Source organism: Lepidochelys olivacea (genome assembly GCF_965140295.1).
Source record: "Lepidochelys olivacea isolate rLepOli2 genome assembly, chromosome: 2".
Classification (NCBI taxonomy): domain Eukaryota; kingdom Metazoa; phylum Chordata; order Testudines; family Cheloniidae; genus Lepidochelys; species Lepidochelys olivacea.
This window is the reverse complement of record NC_140412.1, coordinates 130,407,069-130,423,186: the sequence shown is the minus strand read 5'-3', so window position 1 is coordinate 130,423,186 and position 16,118 is coordinate 130,407,069. Positions and strand designations below refer to the sequence as shown.

Here is a 16,118-nt window from a genome sequence, read left to right as displayed (position 1 = left end):
AACTCATTTGTGTATATATGTTGCCGGTGTTAACCTGTACATAACTCATTTATTTTTCCAAGTTAATATAATCCTTAGATAGTTTACTACAGGATTGGCCATAAGCATCATCTTTGGTTTGAGGTCAAAGGTACAAAAAGTGATCTGGGGTAAGTGACTGATCTCTTGCGACTGGAAGCAACCTGAATCTTTTGTGATCTTTGGTATATGGCAACCAACTATCACTGAGTCCAACTTGTCTGGGTGGTAAAATAGACTGGAGTGCTCAAGGGGACTGTCTGTGGCTCTATGGTAAGATTGTTACGGTGCTTCAGGAATTCACACTTGTTACTAGGTTGGTGAAATGTATCGAATTTACCACCCATTTTTGACAATCTGCCCTCAGGTTGGCACTCATGGTCATGAACTACTCCAGATAGTGATAATAGCCTTGTGTTCGTACTGTGATGTAATAAAATATAATCTGAGCAGAAGCTCGCATATACACATTCCTGCCTTACATACTAAAAACCTTAAGGTGTCAGCCTCAGAAAAAGACAAATATAAGAAGGGCTAACATGGCAACCTTTCTTAGAAAATCAGTTGCTGTGGAAACCATCAGAAGGGCAGAAGCCATTAAGTGATAAATTTAATGGATAATTAAAACTATTTAGCGAGTGTCCAGGATATTAGTATTCTCTAGAAATGTCTTGTGTATATTTACTGATTCAAACTACATTTATGTTTTTCTTCATTTCCAGTTTATAATATCCGACTACCTTAGTATAGGGCAAAGATCATTTCCTGGAAATTAATCAGCAGCTGGAGTTAATGGCTCCAAACTATTGAGTGCTCCCAGATTACCATTAGCCTCCAGGAAATGCCCTATACCAAGGTTGTCATGGCTTGATTCAGACTTCAAGTGTTTTTTTTTTTTTGTGAAAAATTCAAATGTTAAGTCAGTATATATAGCAAATATGACACATACAGAATTATCAAAGCAACACTTCCATATTGCTATCAATAATGGTAATCACATTAAAAGTTCAAGTGACAAGAAATGGAAATAAAATTTGTCTGCATCACCAAATACTGCTATATCAGTCATATGGTGAAACCTAACTTCATATTTTGGTTGATGAACATATGTATAAGATCTTTAAATTCTTTAAAAGTAAAAGAGTTAGGGGACAAATGTCTTTGGTTTCAGAGTCTCACACACTACAGAAGATTGGGCAGGGGGAGAGTAGGGTATGGTAATGTTGCTTTTAGTGAATGTGTAGGCCTGCTTATAAAATATCACTTTTTAGTGATATAAGAAGCAAAAGCAATTATGGCCTTGTTACTAAATATATAAAAACAGACAGCATAAATGGGAATGAAGTGAGGGTAAGAGTTCTTTCTTGGCTGTCTGGCAAGTTTTTGTAGACATACGCATTTTCCTGTCTTCTTTTAATTTAAGCATTCGCTTAAACATATTAATAAACATTTTAATACTGAGTTATTTTAAATCAAAAACAAACATCAGTATCTCATCAGTCAATTCCATCTGTTCCCAAAGTTTAGAATACTCAGTTCTGCAATGTGCAGAACACTCTGACTCCAATCCTGTAATCCAGCCGCATGAAAAGCAGTCTCATTAAAATCAGTAAGACCACTGATTAGATTGGGGCTGTGGTGGTCAGCACCTTGCAAGATAGAACCCACAAAACACACCAATCTTGATCTAACTGCTGTCTCACTTTTCATAATATGCATAACTATCATGTTTTAATTAGCTACCATTGAGAGCAGACAGAAAAACATGTACTTGGAACAAATTGAAGGTACTTGTGACGGTCACACCTGACTACCACTTGTCAACAAGTTGTTCCAAAAGCAAGAGACTTCTTTCTCTGCTGACACCATTTCAAGTTTGCTAGGAACCTCTCTCCGTCTTCGACATTCACCTGTGAATTGCAGACTGAACTTTCTTGCTTCATCTATAGTGTAAGGATTCTAGTTACAACCCATGGCTATTTTTCATTTAAAAACCTTTCAGTCATTTCCACTGCTATTTAATATACACTTATAAGTAAATCTGAATTCTCTCTACCTGATGCACCTGTCATTGTAATATCCAGATAATGGTTACATAAAGATTCTCATCAAATTTTACTCAAAAATGTGGCCTACATTCTTCACTTCCCTTATCATAGCTGTGAAAAATCCTGGCAGGGTCTCTTCAGTGGCCATCTTCCAGGAATGCCTTACAGGGTCTTTTATGAGCACGATTGTGTTGCCCCTCACCAACAAAGGCATTGAGATCAAGCTTCTTCTGAACTCAGATGGTAAGGAATGCCACTTTCCTGGGCCCTCTACCATGGGGTCTCTTCCTCCACCCCCTCACAGTGTTGCCCTCTACCTGGGACTATCAGTAGCAATGAAGGAAATTATTTTATTGCAGGGCCATATTTTTTTTTCCAGCCAACATGTCCCAGTGGTCCAGCAGCAGCATGACATAGGGTCAGGAAGAGCTACATTAGGAAACCCAGGGAAGCTTCAGCAGGGTGAAGGTACATGAGTGTGACCTCTCAGCTCTGTGGAGTTAATTGTGACTGTTTAGAGCTACAATTCAATGTGGCCACTAGGGGGCACACAGCAAGGAGATAAGAGTCTGTGTAAACAGGAAAGAGACAGTTTGCATTCACCTGAACAAGAATGTCCTGGGATTCTTATCTGTACAGTTTTGTTCAAGGAACAAGCTGTTATCAGCAATGCATCGAGCTAGTTCGTTTACCTAGCAGTCTAGAAGAACAAAGCCTACAGTTGGAGCCCTCCGAGAAAAGGTAACTATAAAGGGGACAATCTGCTGGTTACCCAAAAGGAAGGACCTCAGATTGTTTACCTGCTTAGATGAATTTGGTGCCAAGTACAGAGAGAGAATCCATGCTTGGACAGCTGTATGGATCCAGACATCAGGAGAAGCATGTGATCTTCCTGCTACACAGTGCCTTCATGCTCTGTAAGAAGTCAGTCAAGTGTTAGGATTTTTCACTGCAGTAAAAGCCTCAAATCTTCCCCTCCTTTTGTTTTCAAATGTCAAACAATGAAACATTGATTAAACAGCTGTATCTCTTTGTTTCTGTGGTATTTATGTCACTTACCTCTTTAATATCTGTGTGCCATGTCCACTGGAATTCCATGGTAAACAATACATTGCTTCAGCCATCTCCCAGTGAAATATACAACCATGGCAGCAGGTCTCCAGAGGCAGCCAAGGTACCATGCACTGTACCCATCACTAATGCTTTAATCCATTAGGTTGTACAGAAATTTAAGGGCTCATAAATTGATAAAAATTGGCTGTAAAAGGCAACACACTCCAACATCTTTAGTGCTTTAATGTTGGTGAGGAATGATTGGCCACAGCTCCCATAGGCAAATATTTCACTATCACATCTGCTAGCTCATATGCTATGACCTACACTTTGTGCTGTTTAAGTAAAAACAAGTCCCAGTTCAGGCAGCTTATGTGAGTAGTGATGCCTTGATTTAATGCTCCTAATATGCTTTATGCACAAACCAGCAGGATGCCACTGAACCACCTTATAAAAGGCATGAGTTGAGAGGTTTGTGAATATTGAACTGTAAGGCTCTTAAACATTATTCTACAGGGAAAACTCACATCATAAGTTTGTTTAGGGGAAGTGTTGGGAAGGGAAGAACTCCAGAAGTTTCAGGTGGCAGGCATGGAATATGCATTCAAGGAAAGGAGACCAGCTTTTGGGATATAGTTGTGTTTACTAGGTGACAAATAGTACAGTAGAAAAAAAAAAGACTGAAGAAGATGTTGAACATTTAGAACAGGGATTGGCAACCTTTGGCATGCAGCCTGTCAGGGTAAGCCCGCTGGTGGGCCAGGCTGGTTTGTTTACCTGCCGCATCTGCAGTTTTGGCCGATCACAGCTTCCACGGGCCATGGTTCGCCGTGCCAGGCCAATGGGGGCTGCGGGAAGCGGCGTGGACTGAGGGATGTGCTGGCCGCCACTTCCCTCAGCCCCCATTGGCCTGGGACAGCGAACTGCGGCCAATGGGAGCTGCGATCAGCCAAACCTGCGGATGCAGCAGGTAAACAAACCGGCCTGGCCCGCTAGGGGGCTTACCCTGGAGGGCCACGTGACAAAGGTTGCTGATCTCTGATTTAGAGATAAGCCCATTAGCCAAATTTACGTTCTAGATTTCAAAATTTTCAAGAGTGGAAAGATATGTCTGGATCCATGGGTTTCTCCAGTTCATTAGAGACACATTAGGTGCCAAATGTAAAATTTGGATCAAGATCTGAATTCTCACGATCTCCACTCCCAGTCCACCATATACACAAAGTTTAAGGGTAATCAGATCTAGGTCATTGATTCAATCCCTTTTCTAAAAAGTTATATTTATTTCTATTGCACAATATTAGTTCAGGGAACCTAATGGAGCATCACAGTGATTGTATATCACTTGGAAGGGAATATTAGCTCTCAAGTTTTGTGTCATAAGCCAACTTCTAGCTACTGGGTGTCAGGAGACAAGCTTCTCTGGGGCAGATTAGCCCATAACCACTTACTTCAAGATTTCTTCCCTACCGCAACTGGTAGCATCTACTTTCAGAAGCAGGATACTGAACTAGATGGGCCACTGGCCTCATCCAGTAGGACTATCTCTATGTTTTCCCCATTAATAGGAGTCTGCTTTCAGAGTCAAGTCCAAACCTTGCACACTTCTCCACCTACAGTGTAAACAATGGAACCATTTGTCCTGACACATACAAAGTCAGAGCTTAGATAGTTTCACCTCATGAAGGAAGCATGGTCCAAGGCATTCTATGATGCTTTCCAACCTGAGTTGTGCTGGTGGTAACTACCTCAGAGTCAAAGCAAATAGTTTATGAAAAATCTGTAGGTTGAATGTCCAATGTCTAGGAATACATGATTCTTGATGTAAGAGGAGTAGTGAACATGGGAGAAAACTGTGGCACTTTTGACCTTAACAGCTGCAAGCCTCCAAAACCAATGTACTATACTGATTAAATTTGCAAAATTTGTTTTTAATTTGGCTTTGCATTCTAATGAGCGCCATACTGCTATTTGGCAAAATCTTGATTCCTCGGAAATCAGGACAGATGAAGTCCCTATCAAGATGCGTAAGAGACTATTTTTAACCTGTAAAATGGCATTTTAGTGTCACTAAATATTTTGAGAGACATATAAGTTGGTAGAATTGAGAAGTGAATGTTTAAATGTTTAACGCCCTAATGCTAAGGGTCCTGGCTTGAGTGTCATGGCATTTTGGGGTTTGCCAAGGATGTATTTTTAAATTGTTTTCATTCCATAGAACAGCTACACAAAGGGATTATAAAATGCCGCCAAATTGTATGGTCTGGAGTTGCTACATAAGGATGAAGACAATGGAAAATAAGACTCTAGAGGCCTGTATACTGATAAATACTATGTTTGTGGGTACACACTAGTAATCAGGCCTACAAAGTATGCAGTTGCGTTCTCAAAATTGGTAGCCACATAGATTGTCACCTGTTTGGCTAGATGTGTTTCTGCATCTCCAAGAAGCAGTACACTGTCCATGAAAGATTACCCACTTGCACACCTAAGTGCATTTTGTAAGGTCAGCTTAGGTTAATAAGCTACCTAAGTATTGTGCCTCAGAATTCTGTCCTACATGATCTTATGAAATATGGCAGAAGAGTGAAAGTCTGAAAATGTGAGAGAAGAGACCTCATATCTTCAGTCTCAGTTAGTTGACAGTTAAAAAAATCCCTTTAGAGTTTAGAACACATAGTGCCAGCTTCAGAAGTCAGTTTCTTGCCTGACTAATTTTTTGATAGGACAATATGGTTTTGTACTGGGAGATTTAGTTAACACATTTAAATGACTATCCCACAGTATAAGGTAAAATTAGTATTGCAGTCTTTGGTTTTTCTCCAGATCAATTGAGACTTGGAAAAAGCTTCTATTAAACATTCACAGGGAGTCATTTTATATCTCTATTTCTTCACATGCTTAATGCAATTATTTTGTCATTGTTCCTAAGTCACATTCACTGTCATGTTGATAGTCACTCACTGTGTCTTGGTGAGACTTAGTACTGTTACAATTTGCTTAGAAAATTGGTTCATGTAAGTATTTATGCAGAACCAACAAACAGCTTAAATTCATTAACTGTGCTGGTTTTGTTTCTTCAGGTGTTACAATAAATAAAAGCAAACACACCTCTAAACATCAACAAATAAGCAACATAAAGGAATGTCTCAGAAGTGATGTGACGGAGGAATAAGGAATACCACCTGTTGCTATTAAATCCCCCTTCTTATCATCAGAGTAATTAATGCCACTCTACCATTGTTAACAATTGCATAACCCATTCCCCTTGTTTCATTTTTCTATTAGAAATGGGTTTTAGGAGCTTCACCAGCACTTCCATGTATATAATCATGAGTTATGGAGGTGATATCCATGTGATAAGATCTCATGCACCTTTGACCACTTCATTTGCTCTCTCCACATTAAGCCTCTCCAAATCTCTAATACCTCACAACGCTGCAAGATATCAAACAAGGGCTTTTGGCTGTTGGAAAGAGAAGATTAACCATTTTCTGATAAGACACTGGAGCACTTGCTTCTAGGCCTTCGAAGTCATTAGAATTTATTTTGTAAAAATAGCCTATTTTGCTGTTGGTCTTATTTTCACCGCTTGTGAAGGGTAGGGGCTCCCCAATGCCCTCCAGACGCCTCTTCAAGTTGTTTATAATATCCTTGTGACAGCACAGGAATTTTTTGTAATATTTTATATGAATAGTGTATGCCTCAGGTTCCCCTATATGCTGCATATAGGTGGTGAGAAAAGATTGTTTATTCTGTGCACAGACCCAGACATACAGGGGTTACTGATGCCTACCAGTCTCTCCCTGGACGTGGAGTGCAGGCCCCATTCTGAGAAGACAATGGTTACTCCCACTGCCCTGACATTTGGTACCTAGCAAGTAACAAGCAGGGCCCACCCCACCTCAGGAAACCAACCATGTTTGACCAGTTGAAGAACAAAGGCTGATAATGTTTGCCCAGGGACAAGAACAAGGACTGAGGAGGGGCCAGGTAGGGGGTTGTTAAGAGTGGGCTGCTGGAAACTTGAGACTGTCCTGAACTGGGACAAGAGAGCAGTCAGAAGGCTCTGGGCTGACCAAGATGGATCATGGTGTAACTTTCTGTTCCTTATGCTAAACAAGGACATTTACTGTTGTGTTCCAGACATCTAATAAATCCTACTGCTTTTACAATACTGGCTGAATGTCACAGCAGATGCTGAAGGTGGGTGTGCATTGCTCCCTTTGGGTGTACAAGTTTTTCTTGATGTCCAACTCGAGTAGACTCACTGAAAGGTGCTCACAGTGTGAAGCAGGGGTGCTAAAGGCTCGGAGGTTCAGTCTAAGGAGATGATGAAGTCAAGTGGCTTACCCTGGTGAATGAGTGAGACCCTAATGGGTGTTTTGCACACTGAAAGGGTCCTCCCAGGGACAGTTCTTCCACCAAGTTCATAGCATATGAGGGATTCTATAAGAAGGATCCTTTCCTTTCTTTCCCTTCCCTTATGAAAGAGGGGAATCTAAGTGAAAGCAAATAAAAGCAAAGGTGGCCTGGCTCTCAGGGAGTCTTTCTGGGTTCAGACTTTGGGATTGGCCTATAAGTAAGTCTATTGTCTTATTAGGGTCTACCTCCAGCCATGCTTCTTGCAGCATCCTGCTTTGCAGCTTGTCTGCAGCTTCCAGAGCAGTGAGTCTTGCAACTATCTCCCCCTTGGCTCTTCGCTTGCTGTGGTCAGCAGTCTGAGATAGAGAAGCCCTCCTCTTTTTTGCCACCCCTTCCTGTCATAAGTTTTCCTTTTTTAAACTCTCCCCCCCCCCACACACACACACACGCACCCCTTCCAGGCAGAGCAAGCCTTACACGTGTACCTAATTAGTGCTGAACAGGCTCAGAAGACTTTGTTAGTCTTCTCTCCACCCGAGTGAGGGCATGCCCCTTTGCACAGGTTTTTATGGTTGCCTCAGACCTGTACAATTGACTCATAACTAAGTATACAAGATACAAAAAAAAGCTATTAATTTTTAAACCTTCCAAAGCATTTCTAAACTTTTGTCTTTAATTTACCGTGCATGTCAAGTTCAGCATGTGTGTTATGAAAAATACTCATTTTGGATAATGGGTACCATCCATTGTTGGCTTTGTAGACATCAAAACTCATGCCACTAAAATGTCTGTCAACCCACATGATCCCATACTTAAGCTATAACAGTGCCACCTCTCACTGATAGAGTCATATTTTGACATTCACACATTATAGAATGCATGTCCCTAACTGTGGCAAATAATCATACTAGTGCACAATTCTTGTAGTGCAGAGTCCCTAAAGATATGTTCTCCCCTCCCTACTCTATGACATGTCTTACACTATTCAATCCAAAATTGTATTTCTTCCTCTCCTATACATTCTATTGACACTTTATATTTTAATCTTCCAAGTAGTCAGTGGAGCTGCTGTGGAGTCCATCCAGAACTTAAAACTGCCTTCACCTGTAGAATCCCTAGGGGATAGCAGCAGTGCTTCTGGCTCCACTTTCCCCAGGGGTCAGATACTCTCAGACACAGAAGGTGAAATTTGCATCCACATGCATTCAGGCATGCATCTGGTCCAGAGTCTGTATAGCACCATATAAGTGATAGATCACATTTTCTGGTTACCACCACCTTACTTCTCTGGACTTGGTTCTCCAAGTGTTTCCCTGCCATTTTCTTTCAGCCTTTGTCCAGCTCTTGCCACCATAATATCATCCTAGCAGCATCATCCAGACAAGCTCTGTCCTCTCTCCAACAAGGGGAAGAAAATCAAGAGGACCTGCTACACTCCTCTGCTAACTATTGCCACCAGCCAGCAAGTCTGCCCCCCAGTCCTGTTCCCCAAGTACACCAGCAGCAGAGGTTTCACACAGTTGTGGTACCACCACTGTCTTTTCCAGGGCGGGAAGTACCATTGCCATGGCAGCCATATGGACTGCAGAGGGCCACAGCTAGAAGGCATCACAGGCTGAGCATCACATGACAGATGTTTTCTTAACTCTCCATTTCCTGCTTTTCAGACATTTAGATTTTGGGTTTTTTTGCCCTCAAAGGGGCAGAGTCAAGGATGTGTGGTGTGGAAGGCATTACCCTAGCAGGTGTGCTTTGTTTTGTTGTGCTTGTTTTCTGGTTCTGTGATGTTTCAGCCTTCCGATACTGATTTCCACATTTTGGAAAAGTATGAGGACACTAGCTTTTAACCATAACCTCTTTAACACAGATGTCTGTTTGGGAATACTCCTGGATTCATGTATGAGGCCAATCCTTCCCTCAGCAACTGCCTCCAAACAAGAAGCGATTCACATTTTTCCTTCATAAATGGAAGGTCATCTGCCAGAAAAAACAGCAGTATTTATAATATTATTTACTGAGACACCATGCTTGCACCATCAGGCCCTTGTTTAGTCTTCCCTTCAACCCCGATTCTTGTCCAGCTAGTGTCAGGCTACTGAATACTCCATAAACAAAGGAATAATCCAGGTGAAGGCAAAAAGGAGAGGAATTGGAATAGCAGGTCTGTTTACTTCCAACCTCAGACAGAGGACAATCCACTTAAGAATCAAAGCTTCAGATACCTCCATCCATTCTGTGATGTGTGCAAGAGACATACAAGTTTTCCAAATGGAGCCCAGTGGACTTATTTGAGGAATTAATGGACCTATTGCCATTTTTCTGCAATATCCCATAGTCATTGTTCTTGGCAACTTCAACGTACATACCTGCAATGGCCAGAATACATGTAGGACTGGTGATCAGATCTTACTGGAAGCAATGGATTTTCCATAATCTATGTCTGGACCCACTGAACTAGATACAAGCTGGATACAATCTTCAGCTTAAGAGTGACAATTAACATTCCACTCTTCTTGTCTGACCACTACCTCATCTAGACAGTGATCAGCATCAGGGGTCTATTTCATAAGGAAAGCTGAACAGAGATGCTTCCAAAAACCTTAGCTTTTCATTATGTTAGGAAGGTAAGCCACCAAGCTTCTGGGATAAGGTGACAACAAACTAGAAGACAAACTTAATTTCAACCATTGATTATTTGGACTCAAGCCAACCCCTGTACTGACCACAAACATAACCATGGTGCACTATAGAACTTACAGGCAGAAAACTACTTGTTGAGCAAAACTCATTCCAAATCTATCTGCCAACAACACGAAGGCTTCCAGTAGGACTAAAGCTGCCACGATAAGGGAAACAAAGAACTTCTCCACCATTACAGCCAGCAAAGCTGTTTTCACTTTGTGAGCCACCTAATCAAGTTGGACAGCATGATCGAAGCCCCAGTCCCAAATATTGACTGAAGCAGAGAGAGTTCTCATTCTGCTTTGCAGCAAAGCAGCCAAATAGACAAGAACTTGCCAAGCCAGAAACCTGATCTGGACTGCTTATCACTGACCTCACTACACTGATAAACTCAGCCCCACTTCAGCTCTGGAAGTCAAGCCACCACTTGCAAAACAGTTCTATGCTCCTTTCAGCAGGTAAAAGTGAATAAATCATTCCCAATGGCAACAACTTATCAATGCTTCCTTCAGAGAAATGAAATTACCTATTTCCCTGAAAGATGCAATCATCTGTCCAGTCTTCAAAAAGCCAGCACTATGGAAAAAGCCTGTCCAAATATCACTCTGTCTCCATCTTCCCATTCCCAAGTGGAAGATTTGTGAAAGTCATGACAACTAAGCTCCAACACATCTGTCAACATTTTTTGCCATTGGGATTTTTTTTTTTAGATTGGGGTGTTTTTTTTAAAGATTTTTTGCCATTGGGCTTTTGGTTTGGGGACAGCATAAAACCCCAATGGCACAAGAAGTTAACATCACCGTGAGAGTGGAGAGAGCCTGCATCTCCTTGCTTGTAACCTCAACAACTTCTGTTTTTCAGACTGAACTCTTTGTGGCATGTGACTTGCTATGTCGTGTACAGTCCCAGCACAGGGTGACATTAGTCTCGATTGGGACCTATACCTCAATAAATATCTGCAGCTTTTGACAGTCAGCTGCAAAGTGCTGCTGACTTGCTTCTATGATATAGCTAGAGTAGGTGCCACACCAGGGGAGCTTCAGTCATTCTCCAGAAAGAACAAGTGAGTGGTACTAAGTAAGTGCTCCAATTCCCCAAAGTGACACACCTCTCAGGAAAATCACTGTAGGCTGCACTGCCGGGGATGACATAACACTCAACCCTGTCACAAGGATGTCACGATACCTACATGAAAATAGCATCTGGATGAACAGCTGGCTCAGGCTGTACCCAGGAAAGACCAGGTGACAGTCTTTGGACTGAGGAAATGCTTCCAGAACTATTCGGGACAATCTCCTTCTTCCCCTTCACCACACTGTCTCCCCCCATGCGATGCAAAGTCTTGGGTCCTATTTAACTCTTTACTAGACCTAGATGATGTAGTGTCAGGAGTAAAAATAATGCCTTCTTCTACCTTCAACTTGCTAGAAAGTTCCTAGTCACCTTCCTCCTACACTAGAATCTAGGTACAATGATGCACACACTTGTCAGCTCCAGACTTGATTATTGTAACTCACAGTGTATGAGGCTAAAAGGGGGGAAAAATCAATGAAAAGGTGCCCTCTTACTAAAAGTGAGGCAGCCATCTCCTCAAGGAAACAGGATGCCACAAGCATGACCTTCTATGCTTCATTCCCTCTACTGGCTCTCTGCCCATTTTTCTTCCCAATTCAAGGCACTGGTCATGACCAAAGCTGTGCAAATACTCTCTCAGCTGGTTGGGTGAATCGAAACTAAATTCACTGTGATTTAAAGCCAAAAAAAAAAAAAAAAAGTTCTAGCGAAAAGCAAAATATACTTTTAAAAAAGTGCTTTTGTCAAACAAAACATCATTTGTCCCAAAACATTTTTTTTGTTTTATTTCAGTCATTTTTAAAAACAAAGGAAGTTTGGAAACATCATTGAGAAAACCTGAAAATGTACCCCCCCGACTATGTAGACTAGTCTAGAGCCTGACACTTTATGAGCCATCTCCTTTGGAAAAGCTTTTCCCCTATAAACAGAATGACTGTTGTAGGAAAAAGAAAGAGTTCAAACAGATCTTTCTGTAACAGGGAAGAGAAACATTCATGAAGTTCAGCATGTCAAGCACATCCAATTTATCCAGGAAGCATTGGCTACAGCCATAATGGACATTATAGAAAACCATTGGATAGTCCATCTGTGGATTATTATTTCTTAGATCTGTTCTCATGGATATACAGAGTTTGAATCTCAATTTGTTATTTCATGGCCACTTCTTGCTCCCTTTGTTCTCTCCCTCCCCACCCTACTTTTTACCCAACATTTACTGCACCTTCCAAAGTGTGAAGAAAGGAAAAAGGTAATCAAAAATAAACTGAAGAAATCAAATTAAGACAAAGAGCTCAGAGTAATATTAACAGTTTATCTTTCTCACCAACAGAAGTTGGTCCAATAAAAGATATTACCTCACCCACCTTGTTTCTCTAATATCCTGGGACCCACATGGCTACAACAACATGGCAAACTACTGTGTACACTGTATTCCATTATGAATCTGTCCAATATTTTGGCACATCCATCCAATACAACCTAACAATCTTTTTTTTATTCCCAGAAAAAAAAAAAAGAAACAATGACATCTACACTTTCAGTTTGACTAATTTAAGAGTTAGGAAACACACAAGTCAACTGCAGAAGCATGAGAAACCTAGGAAATGCATAGTTAAAACTTTAATGAAACCCAATTATTTGAAAAATGGCTTTGGAGAAATACCCAGTTAAGGCACTAACCTTGCCCCTGTAGTGATATTAGCCTCCCATCTTCACTCTTCTTGTGCCTATGACTTGATCTTTTAACCATTTACCAATAGGATTGAGATTTTCCGGCACCTACACTGTTAGGCAGGTTATTTTTGGATTAAGGTTTTTCAGGCTCCTACATTCTAAGGTTTGTTATTGTTGATTAAGGACTTCTTTGTATGGTGCAATGTTGCCATTCTGCAATTTTATTGCAAGTTTCATGATATTTGGAGTCTAAGCTCCATGAGCTTTTCCTTATGGCTTTAGGAAGTCTGCATACTCTAAAGAGACCATTTTAAATACAGACAAACCATGACAACCATATACATTGTCATTCTCCAATTGTAGCATCATACTTCCTTTTTAATATCTCTTAAGAACGCTAACTCTGATTTTTTTTTTAATTGCACCCATCACTGGATTTCCTGGTTTTCAGACATTAGGATTTTGCCAACTAGAACATAAAGGTTTTCCCCTTAAGTTAGAGAGATACCTATTTATAACTTCACTCTATCTTAATGAATATTGTGTCAGGGAAAAATATATATATATATATATATATATATATATATAAGCACTTTTCCTTCTGCACAAAGTATTTATAACTGAATAGAATAGCACTGTATTTTCATAATTCCCTAGTTTTTGTGCATACTTAGCCTGTAGTGTTTTATTTATGTTAGACCTAAAAATAGACTTGACGTTGATTCCTACCCCGCCCCCAACACACACACCTCAAATTTGCTTTCTTAGTTAAGGGAACAGTGCTTTTAGGTGAGAGAAACAGCCTCCTATAATTGTTCTTGATACAAAAAATGTAAATTTTGCATTTAACCAAGAAAACCAAACATTTTAAGAGGCTGATGGATTTTTTGGAAAAAAAAATTAGTGCTTTGTTCTCCCCCTTCAAATATTTTATATTATGTGTTTTGTTATGGCTCATCCGTTATAATGAAGATGCATCAGTCACATTTAATGAAATGCAAAGTCAGGAATTAAACTTGGCAAGACATTTCAGCCAGAAAATTTAAGTAAAGACCAAATGTGCTTGTGCTGGTGTAAATCTAAAGTGACTACATTGGCTTAAAGCAAAAACCAAGCAAAAAACAACAAAAAAAACCCCAAAACCCAATACACACTCAAAGCTTAAGTTCTTGCCCCACTCACTTTTTTGAACAGTCAGTTAAAGGACTTGTGCCAGTATAGGTAATAATCAAGTCAGATGATTACAATGCCTCTATTGTTACTAGTATGTGTACAAAAACTTCACTTCCAAATTATGTTTCTGGACATCTTTAGGTCAGAGGCCTCTGGAAGAGTCTATAACACACTAAGTAGAGATTATGGATTTCTCACACTGTATAGTAAAGGTAAAAAGGAATGAATATGTGGAATAGTTTTATAAGATTATAGCCACAGAAGAGTGTCAACATACTACGCTTTATGTATATACATAGTGTGTGTATATATAAACACAAAAAATTATACAGCTTTTTTGGTAAGTTTTCTATACAATATACAATAAAGCCATAAAAGCAAGGACTTTTTATTTAACAGTATATACCCTCTACTTCACCAGAGACAGACAAGTCACAATTACCAAAACTGAGCACCACAGACCACATCCCACAACTTTAACTCTGCCCAAAATTCAAGTAGATATCTCTCCTTCCTTGAAGTTTTGCATACTTTTATGCAACTGAAAATAAGGTCTTATAAAAAGGAAGTGTCAGGCAATGTTACCTCTTCTCTCTCTCCCTTCCACACCCTTTAGTGTAGACACAAGTGTGTTTTAACCTGTTAGTTTTCTTTTTAATTCTTTGTCATTCTTGTCTTTTTTCTCATATCACTGTGGAAGTTGACCTCAATAAAAACCCAATAAACCTCCCCCCCGATAAATTATATATCACTCTCATTTTATGTCATTTTTTTACTGAATTAAGAGATACTTTCAATTATTTTAGACACAATGTTTGCAGGATATGCTTACATGCTTATGTAATTAAACAAAATTTTCAAACTAATGAAGTAAATTCCTAGAAATTCTCTGCTTTCAGTCAACCAGTGACAAGCACCAAACGAGCTAGATGACTATATCTCTTCAGCAATAAAATACCGCTGGATGAATAAATGTTTTGTTCACTGGCAGCTCTGGAAAACAACACAACAACAAGAAAATGCTAAACAAACCAAAATTTCAGAGTTTAGAGCAAATTGAAAAAATTGACAAGTGTTTTTTGGGTCAAATATCTTTTGTTTGATCCTAAACAAAACTTTTGTTTCCAGGCATTTAAAGCTTGTATTTATGAAAAAGGGCTCTATTCATAAGACAAGAGAGCTCTTTTAATATGCCCACTTGGTTAGGACAGTCAGTTGGGATGTGGAAGACACAAGTTCGAATTCCCATTCCAGAGCAGGGGGTCTTGAACCCAGGTTTCCCCAAATTTCAGGCATGTGCCCAAACCACTAGGCTAGACAATTACTCTCTTGTTACTTTGGCCCAATGAATATTTATGTATTTTAAAAGAAGTAGCGCACCAACAGGAAGGACAGAAACCTACCCCAGAATAGCCAGCACCCTGGTGCTTAGGTCACTCATCTGAGAGACCTGTGTTTCAAAGGGATTCTAAACAAGGGCTTCCACATCACAGGTAAGTGGCCTAGCTACTGGGTTATTGGGTATAAGACACACCCCTTCCTTCCAGTTTTGTGAATAGCACCAAGTCTTCTTATGAATCTGGCTCTCTTCCACCCCTTCCACCCCCCCCCCCCAAAAAAAAAGTATAGTTTGGTAAATTCATGTTAAAAATTGGTAAATTTGGATCAAATTCATGTATAGTTTCATTCAACCCAAAAATGGCATTTTTCAGCTAATAAGCTATTTATCTGTAAAATGTCACCTAGCTCTACCATAAAACCGTATTTATTACCTCCAAGTGTGCTTACACACACTCTGCAATTCAGGTTTATATCAAATTTTAACATTCTGTATCTCTTAGAATATGTTTTGAATGTTGTATTTGAGGGTAAGTTACTGTGATTTGTTTCTGGTCTTGACTGCTTGATGGGAGTCTAATTGCAAGTTGTAGATTTGCTGCAAATTTAAGAACCATTGGCTAGAGGGTAAACCACCACAAGTATCTTCTCAGAAAATATGATATCTTCCCTGTTGTACAAGACACCAGCCTT

At 40.0% G+C, this 16,118-nt stretch overlaps 1 long non-coding RNA gene across 1 annotated transcript in view; it reads right to left on the bottom strand.

The window, feature by feature from the left end:
- LOC311515191 overlaps window positions 1–16,118 on the bottom strand; it is a 53,940-nt gene that overhangs the window by 23,588 nt on the left and 14,234 nt on the right. Inside the window, exon 2 of the long non-coding RNA XR_014710078.1 lies at window positions 2,867–2,981. This is a non-coding gene — a long non-coding RNA (uncharacterized lncRNA). The remainder of the gene's footprint in view (window positions 1–2,866; window positions 2,982–16,118) is intronic.